We start from the raw sequence: 9,889 nt of genomic DNA on the forward strand, positions 1-9,889 counted from the left end.
TTGACTCCTGTGTCCGTCACATAACGCAGGACGAGTGAGAGCTGTGCTGCATTTCCCACATCTGTTGTCTCGTCCACCATAACAGCAACAAAGGGAGCTTTTTTTAATCTCCATTTTGATCTCTTCTCCCATCACTTCAGCAATAGCATAAATTAGGTCATTTTGTATTTTGCCGGACGTCCCAATGAACACTTTGTTAGTGGACAGGTGGTATTGTAAATCTGTGTTGCTTTCAGAAAGAAAAGAAAGAAGCTCCACGTAGTTCCCTTTGTTTGTGGAGTCAGCACTTTCATCATGTCCCCTAAAAGAAAGTTCATGTTTACCCAAAAACATGACACAATCAATGAGTCTTTTCAATATTTCCCTATTTTTCTTCACCTTTTCATTGTGCAGCTCCGTTGCCCTGCGCGATTGTTCATTGAGCTGTAGATCCACTCGGGTGTCCCCAAAAGTTTTCAAAAGCACCATTGCTTGTAAGTGCCCAGCCGTACTTTGGTGTCTCGTTGCTGCCTTGGTTAGACAACTCAAGTTTGCAAAGCCAGTGTGGCTCCAAACACCAAATCGATCACTTGCAAATAATAGGCATTCCCAGCAGTACAGTTTGCAGTGCTTCTCGGAGCCTGTGAGCCATTGATAGCGCTCGTAGTTGGAACTTTGAAAGTGGCGAACGAACCCCTTTCCCGCCTGTGACAGGCTTTGTAGCATCGGCGTCGTCTTGAGAATGGCGTTATAATTATATCCTCGACCAAATCGATATCTTCTCCTCCTTCCGCCATTGTGGGTTGAAAAAACAGCTTAGTCATACGCAAATTAATTCGTTTATCAAGTTCAGTTTCCTAGTTCTGAGGATCTGCATAGACCTGCCCATAGGACCTGCTTCTCAATATTGGTAATCCAATCAAAAGACGTGCACGCACTACGCCTGCTAGCTGGCTCCTGTGTAACACTGGAGCCAGCCAGCAGGCGTACAATAGCCAACTCTAAAGCTGATTGGTTGACACTAAATTTTCATTTCCATTCACTTTAAGCTACAAGCGCCCGCACTGTTGATTCTGAAGGCCTGAGGGCAGATTTTAGACCCCTGGCAACACATGATGGCTGAATATGATTGGATAAAAGATCTAACATAAAGACCAGCCCTCCAAATCTCAACCTGGGGCTGGAAGCAGTGCAACCAAGAGGAAAGCTATGAAATGAAGAGTATAATTCTTACTCTGGGGAATAATTTAATACATATTTGTGGGAAAATATATTTAAAAAATATATATATTCTGATGATGTTTAGGCCAGCAGAGAAGGCCTTGCTGGCCCTGACGGCCCACCACTGGTTTTAAGTGTATTAGTCTGTAAAGAAATCTATTTGCCAAAATTCGTCATCTCCCATGTCTTATTCGACTAGTAGTTGTTCAGAAATGTTTATTGCTTGCCTACATTTTACTCCCTCCTCTATGTTTAATATAACACGCATTCATTATTAATTTCGGTTGCTTATCAAACGTGAAGTTTGTTCTATAGAAAGTATTTGACTGATGTGTGCCACAAAGTATTTGGCTAATTTATTTATTTATACACTACACTTGAAACAAATTGCCAAAACGAAAATTGCAGACGTTACTAGTGCCTCCCTCGGAATTGATATGAGATGCCCTCACATTTTTTGCATACAAGCAATTCCATGGTAAAGGAATTGCGCTCAGACACCGATGTTTCACTTAAAAGGTAAGCTGGACAGGCTGGACCCTGATGGAGGCACAGAAGTTGGGGGACAGGGGGGGAGGAGGGAAACAGATGGCAGGACTGGGCAGGAGGGAGGGGAGGTTGGACAGAGGAAGCCTCGGCAGCAGGTAGCTAACCTTCTGGACTGAGTGGGAGATGTGGGTTGGAGGAGAGGGAGCAACGAGAGTGGAGGAGAAAGTGCAATGATGATGATGATCCTGAAGAAGAGGAGGAGAGGCAGCGAGAGAGTGACTATGACCTGGAGGAGGAGGAGAAGATGGGGAGTAGTGAAGGGGGTAGAGGTAAAGACTGAGGGAGAGGAGGTAGTCACTAGCAGAGGCTTACGGGACAGGCTAGGCATTGCTGTTGGAGAGCTGGGTGGACAGAAAGGCCAAGAATATATTCATTAGTACACACCAAAACGTTTTGCAACCATAAAAGAAAAGTTCAGGTAGTGCCTCTCTGTTTTGGCCTGTTTTATTCTGATTCGTTCCTAGTGAATATGAATCAAGACTAAGAGCAGGAAACATCTCCCGGCACTAGAATTTGTTATCCTCAAGTTCTGACTTTGAACTGTTCCAGATTCCCAGAATCTGATTGAACCTAGTCCTGGACTAAAATGCAGTTCAATGGACATGCTTTCAATTGCAGGACTAAGCATAATCTGTTTCTGGGACACCCGTCCTTGAGGTTTTTTTTTTTTTTTACTAATACACAAATGTATGGTACAACCTGGCCATTGTTCATTAAATGTGGCGTTGTCTTTAAAATTACACTGTTTCTGTACTCTATGGTGACATGGCCATCACTGGAAACAGAAACTCCTTTCCATAAAATATGGCAGAATGTTCTAACTAGTTTTCATTGGGAAGCAGAGCATTTATTTGAACAAAAACAGTCACGTGTTTTGCATTTGAAAACATAATCCTTCTCATTACTCCAAATTGTTTACTTAAGTCACTTTTGTTTTGATCTGACGTCGCAGTCCGCCAGACCAGAGTAAACATAGGTGTTGTGTTTTTTTCACAGTGGAGAGAACAGCAAACATGGAAAAGCCTTGCATGCTTTCTCCTTTGACCGGTAATGCGTAAGCCTCAACTTTCAGTCATTCTAGCGAACTACCATATTCTACTATCAAGTTACCATTCAGTAGCTGAAGAGCTATGTTGATTTAGCATGTCTAGTTTTGGACAGGTAAAATTGGTTCTGCAGGCTTCATTGAAATGTAAATTGGCCTACTCAAAAGACAAGACATTTGCAAAAATGGATCAATTCATAACAATGTTATTTGTTTATAGGTAAAGGCTGTGGATCCGAAGGTAACCACCCTCGTTTCGGCACGCCCCTTTGGCCTCTTCCCCAGAGCTGAGGATCCAAATCACATTTGGCACGTTTGTTAAACACATCTTTGTGTATTAAATTTTTGTATTTTTTTTATTGATCTTTTGAGTTATGTACAGTGTTGTTTTGAATGATGTACTGGGAGTGAATTTTAGAGCAGATGGTGTTAACTTGCGTAGGCCTGCCTGTGTTTTATTTCAAAGCACATTTTGGCACAACGCTGTTGAGTTTTGGCGGCAGGAGAGAAATGCAACCATTCGCACAATCATCCTAAAATCTCATAAATGAGGTGGTGTTTTGTCTTACAGTAACGTTATGCTATTATAATTGGTTATGTACAATCCCATAACTATGTGATCTTGCAGACATTGCTTAAGCTTTGATCTAACTTTGATCTAACCGGGCCTTCACGACTGGACTACCGACGTTATCTGCCCTAGGGAGTTATCCAACTGGCCCCTCTTTCGCGATGTAACCTGAACGCCCATCTGCGGCCCGCTAATCGTTAGCTGTCTTATCGGCTGCTATCTGAATAGGTCTATCGGACAATTTTCTTGGGCCACAATAACTATAAGTATTTTGCCAATTAGATTGGTCCCCTCTACCACACGGAACCCCACTAATCTACCGACGGAAACGCACGAGGTGGCTAAAAACAGACCTCCATCTTCTGCCAGTTTGCTACCCATGGCCCGGCTAGCTGTCTGAATCGCCGTGACCCCAACCAACCTCACTACTCACTGGACCCTTATGATCACTCGGCTAAGCATGCCTCTCCTTAATGTCAATATGCCTTGTCCATTGCTGTTCTGGTTAGTGTTCATTGGCTTATTTCACTGTAGAGCCTCTAGCCCTGTTCATTATACCTTATCCAACCTTTCAGTTCCACCACCCACACATGCGATGACATCACCTGGTTTCAATTATGTTTCTAGAGACAATATCTCTCTCATCATCACTCAATGCCTAGGTTTACCTCCACTGTATTAACATCCTACCATACCTTTGTCTGTACATTATACCTTGAAGCTATTTTATCGCCCCCAGAAACCTGCTCCTTTTACTCTCTGTTCCGGACGTCCTAGACGACCAATTCTCATAGCTTTTAGCCGTACCCTTATCCTACTCCTCCTCTGTACCTCTGGTGATGTAGAGGTGAATCCAGGCCCTGCAGTGCCTAGCTCCACCCATATTCCCCGGGCGCTCTCTTGATGACCTCTGTAACCATAATAGCCTTGGTTTCATGCATGTTAACATTAGAAGCCTCCTCCCTAAGTTTGTTTTATTCACTGCTTTAGCACACTCTGCCAACCCGGATGTCCTAGCCTTGTCTGAATCCTGGCTTAGGAAGACCACCAAAAACTCTGAAATCTCCATCCCTAACTACAACATTTTCAGACAAGATAGAACGGCCAAAGGGGGCGGTGTTGCAATCTTCTGCAGAGTTAGTCTGCAGAGTTCTGTCCTACTATCCAGGTCTGTACCCAAACAATTTGAATTTCTACTTTTAAAAATCCACCTCTCTAAAAACAAGTCTCTCACCGTTGCCGCCTGCTATAGACCACCCTTTGCCCCAGCTGTGCTCTGGACACCATATGTGAACTGATTGCCCCCCATCTATCTTCAGAGCTCGTGCTGTTAGGTGACCTAAACTGGGACATGCTTAACACCCCAGCCATCCTACAATCTAAGCTTGATGCCCTCAATCTCACACAAATGATCAATGAACCTACTAGGTACCACCCCAAAGCCATAAACACGGGCACCCTCATAGATATCATCCTAACCAACTTGCCCTCTAAATACATCTCTGCTGTTTTCAACCAAAATCTCAGCGATCACTGCCTCATTGCCTGCATCCATAATGGGTCAGCGGTCAAACGACTTCCACTCATCACTGTCAAACGCTCCCTGAAACACTTCAGCGAGCAGGCCTTTCTAATCGACCTGGCCCGGGTATCCTGGAAGGATATTGACCTCATCCCATCAGTAGAGGATGCCTGGTTATTTTTTTCACCATCTTAAATAAGCATGCCCCATTCAAGAAATTTAGAACCAGGAACAGATATAGCCCTTGGTTCTCTCCAGACCTGACTGCCCTTAACCAACACAAAAACATCCTGTGGCGTTCTGCATTAGCATCGAACAGCCCACGTGATATGCAACTTTTCAGGGAAGTTAGAAACCAATATACACAGGCAGTTAGAAAAGCCAAGGCTAGCTTTTTCAAGCAGAAATTTGCTTCCTGCAACACAAACTCAAAAAAGTTCTGGGACACTAAAGTCCATGGAGAATAAGAACACCTCCTCCCAGCTGCCCACTGCACTGAGGATAGGAAACTCTGTCACCACCGATAAATCCACTATAATTGAGAATTTCAATAAGCATTTTTCTACGGCTGGCCATGCTTTCCACCTGGCTACCCCTACCCCGGTCAACAGCCCTGCAACCCCACAGCAACTCGCCCAAGCCTTCCCCATTTCTCCTTTTCCCAAATCCAGTCAGCTGATGTTCTGAAAGAGCTGCAAAATCTGGACCCCTACAAATCAGCCGGGCTAGACAATCTGGACCCTTTCTTTCGAAAATTATCTGCCAAAATTGTTGCAACCCCTATTTCTAGCCTGTTCAACCTCTCTTTCGTGTCGTCTGAGATTCCCAAAGATTGGAAAGCAGCTGCGGTCATCCCCCTCTTCAAAGGGGGGGACACTCTTGACCCAAACTGCTACAGACATATCTATCCTACCCTGCCTTTCTAAGGTCTTCGAACGCCAAGTCAACAAACAGATTACCGACCATTTTGAATCCCACCGCACCTTCTCCGCTATGCAATCTGGTTTCAGGGCTGGTCATGGGTGCACCTCAGCCACGCTCAAGGTCCTAAACTATATCTTAACTGCCATCGATAAGAAACAATACTGTGCAGCCGTATTCATTGACCTGGCCAAGGCTTTCGACTCTGTCAATCACCACATCCTCATCGGCAGACTCAATAGCCTTGGTTTCTCAAATGATTGCCTCGCCTGGTTCACCAACTACTTCTCTGATAGAGTTCAGTGTGTCAAATCGGAGGGCCTGTTGTCCGGGCCTCTGGCAGTCTCTATGGGGGTGCCACAGGGTTCAATTCTTGGGCCGACTCTCTTCTCTGTATACATCAATGATGTCACTCTTGCTGCTGGTGAGTCTCTGATCCACCTCTACGCAGACGACACCATTCTGTATACTTCTGGCCCTTCTTTGGACACTGTGTTAACAACCCTCCAGACGAGCTTCAATGCCATACAACTCTCCTTCCGTGGCTTCCAACTGCTCTTAAATACAAGTAAAACTAAATGCATGTTCTTCAACCGATCGCTGCCTGCACCTGCCCGCCCGTCCAGCATCACTACTCTGGACGGTTCTGACTTAGAATATGTGGACAACTACAAATACCTAGGTGTCTGGTTAGACTGTAAACTCTCCTTCCAGACTCACATTAAACATCTCCAATCCAAAGTTAAATCTAGAATTGGCTTCCTATTTCGCAACAAAGCATCCTTCACTCATGCTGCCAAACATACCCTCGTAAAACTGACCATCCTACCGATCCTCGACTTCGGCAATGTCATTTACAAAATAGCCTCCAACACCCTACTCAATAAATTGGATGCAGTCTATCACATCGCCATCTGTTTTGTCACCAAAGCCCCATATACTACCCACCACTGCGACCTGTACGCTCTCGTTGGCTGGCCCTCGCTTCATACTCGTCGCCAAACCCACTGGCTCCAGGTCATCTACAAGACCCTGCTAGGTAAAGTCCCCCCTTATCTCAGCTCGCTGGTCACCATAGCAGCACCCATCTGTAGCACGCGCTCCAGCTCTCTGGTCACCCCCAAAGCCAATTTCCTCCTCCTTCCAGTTCTCTGCTGCCAATGACTGGAACGAACTACAAACATCTCTGAAACTGGAAACACTTATCTCCCTCACTAGCTTTAACCTCTCTAGGGTACGTGGGACGGTAGCATCCCACCTCGTCAACAGCCAGTGAAACTGCAGGGCGACAAATTCAAAACAACAGAAATCCCATAATTAAAATTCCTCAAACATACATGTATTTTAAACCATTTTAAAGATACACTTGTTGTAAATCCAGCCACAGTGTACGATTTCAAAAAGGCTTTACGACGAAAGCAAACCAAACGATTATGTTTGGTGAGTGCCTATTCACAGAATAACAGCCATTTTTTCCAGCCAAAGAGGATTCACAAAAAGCAGAAATATATATAAAATGAATCACTAACCTTTGATGATCTTCATCAGATGACACTCATAGGACTATATGTTACACAATACATGCATGTTTTGTTCGGTGAAGTTCATATTTATATCCAAAAATCTGAGTTTACATTGACGCGTTACGTTCAGTAGTTCCAAAACATCCGGTGATTTTGCAGAGCCACATCAATTTACAGAAATACTCATTATAAATGTTGATGATAATACAAGTGTTATGCATGGAACTTTAGATGCACTTCTCCTTAATGCAACCGCTGTGTCAGATTTCAAAAAAGCTTTACGGAAATAGCAAACCATGCAATAACCTGAGGTCGGCGCTCCGAGCCCAATCAAGACAAAAAGATATCCGCCATATTGTGCAGTCAACAGAAGTCAGAAATAACATTAGAAACATTCACTTACCTTTGATGATCTTCATCAGAATGCACTCCCAGGAATCCCAGTTCGACAATAAATGTTTGTTTTGTTCGATAATGTCCATAATTTATGTCCAAATTCCTCCTTGTTGTTCTTGCGTTCAGTACACTTTCCAAACTCACGACGCGCGTGCAAGTCCAGCGGAAAGTACGTACGAAAAGTTTAAAAAGTTATATTACAGTCCGTAGAAACAAGACAAACAAAGTATTGAATCAATCTTTAGGATGTTTTTAACATAATTCTTCAATAATGTTCCAACCGGAGAATTCCTTTGTCTTCAGAAGTGCGATGGAACAGAGCTCGCTCTCACATGAACGCGCATGGTCAGCGCATGTTCAGCTCATGGTAGACCTTACTCAATCCCCTCTCATTCGGCCCCACTTCACAGTAGAAGCATCAGACAAGGCTCTAAAGACTGTTGACATCTAGTGGAAGCCTTAGGAAGTTCAACATGACCAATATCCCACTGTATCTTCAATAGGGGCTGAGTTGAAAATCGACCAACCTCAGATTTCCCACCTCCTGGTTGGATTTTTTCTCAGGTTGTTGCCTGCCATATGAGTTCTGTTATACTCACAGACATCATTCAAACAGTTTTAGAAACTTCAGAGTGTTTTCTATCCAACTCTACTAATAATATGCATATTCTAGCTTTTATGGCTGAGTAGCAGGCCGTTTACTCTGGGCACGCTTTTCATCCGGACGTGAAAATACTGCCCCCTACCCCAAATAAGTTAAGCACCAGCTGTCAGAGCAGCTCACAGATTACTGCACCTGTACATAGCCCATCTATAATTTAGCCCAAACAACTACCTCTTCCCCTACTGTATTTATTTATTTTGCTCCTTTGCACCCGATTATTTCTATTTCTACTTGGCACATTCTTCCACTGCAAATCTACCATTCCAGTGTTTTACTTGCTATATTGTATTTACTTCGCCACCATGGCCTTTTTTTGCCTTTACCTCCCTTATCTCACCTCATTTGCTCACATTGTATATAGACTTATTTTTCTACTGTATTATTGATTGTATGTTTGTTTTACTCCATGTGTAACTCTGTGTTGTTGTATGTGTCGAACTGCTTTGCTTTATCTTGGCCAAGTCGCAATTGTAAATGAGAACTTGTTCTCAACTTGCCTACCTGGTTAAATAAAGGCTATAAAATAGTCATGACGTATTCAGCCGTCTGTGTCCTAGCCTTGTAAAAATGGCCTCATCTGTCTCTTCCTCCCCTCCCCGACTTTCCTCTTTACTTAGAATAGATGCCTGCCTTTAGCGTCTCTGTTCCACTACTCCAAATCATTCCCTTAGCCTCGCCTATTGGCACCGCCACATCCACTACCTCTCTAAGGGCCTGTTTAGCTAGCACATATACCTAATTATTCCCTTCCACCCCCTATGGCAGGGGTATTCAACTCTCACTCTACAAGGTCTGGAACCTGCTAGTTCTGTTCTACCTGATAATGAATTGCACCCACCTGGTTTCCCAGGTCTACATCTGTCCCTGATTGAGGTCCAGAGTTGAGTTTGCGGGCCCTATGGGTTGGGATCCAAGCGAAACTCATCTAAACACAGCACCCATCTGTCTAAACCAGGCTTTAGTTTCGAGTATTGCCCCTGAACAAGGCATTGTTCTCCGGTAGGCCGTCATTGTAAATAAGAATTTGTTCTTAACTGACTTGCATTGGCAAAAATATGATTTCATAAGGAAATCAGCAAATTGAAATGAATTAGGCCCTAATATATGGATTTCACATGACTGAAAATACAGACTTGCATCTGATGGTCACATACCTTTAAAAGGTAGGGGTGTGGATCAGAAAAACAGTGAGTATCTGGTGTGACCACCATTTTCCTCATGCAGCGCGACACATCTCCTTCGCATAGAGTTGATCAGGCTGTTGATTGTGGCCTGTTCCACTCCTCTTGAATGGCTGTGCGAAGTTGCTGGATATTGGCGGTAACTGGAACGCGCTGTCATACATATCGATCCAGAGCATCCCAAACATAATCAAACGGGTGACATGTCTGGTGAGTATGCAGGCCATGGAAAAACAGGGACATTTTCAGCTTCCAGAAATTGTGTACAGATCCTTGCAACATTGGGCTGTGCATTATCATGCTGAAACATGAGGTGA

Source organism: Salvelinus namaycush, chromosome 5 (genome assembly GCF_016432855.1).
Source record: "Salvelinus namaycush isolate Seneca chromosome 5, SaNama_1.0, whole genome shotgun sequence".
Taxonomy (NCBI): domain Eukaryota; kingdom Metazoa; phylum Chordata; class Actinopteri; order Salmoniformes; family Salmonidae; genus Salvelinus; species Salvelinus namaycush.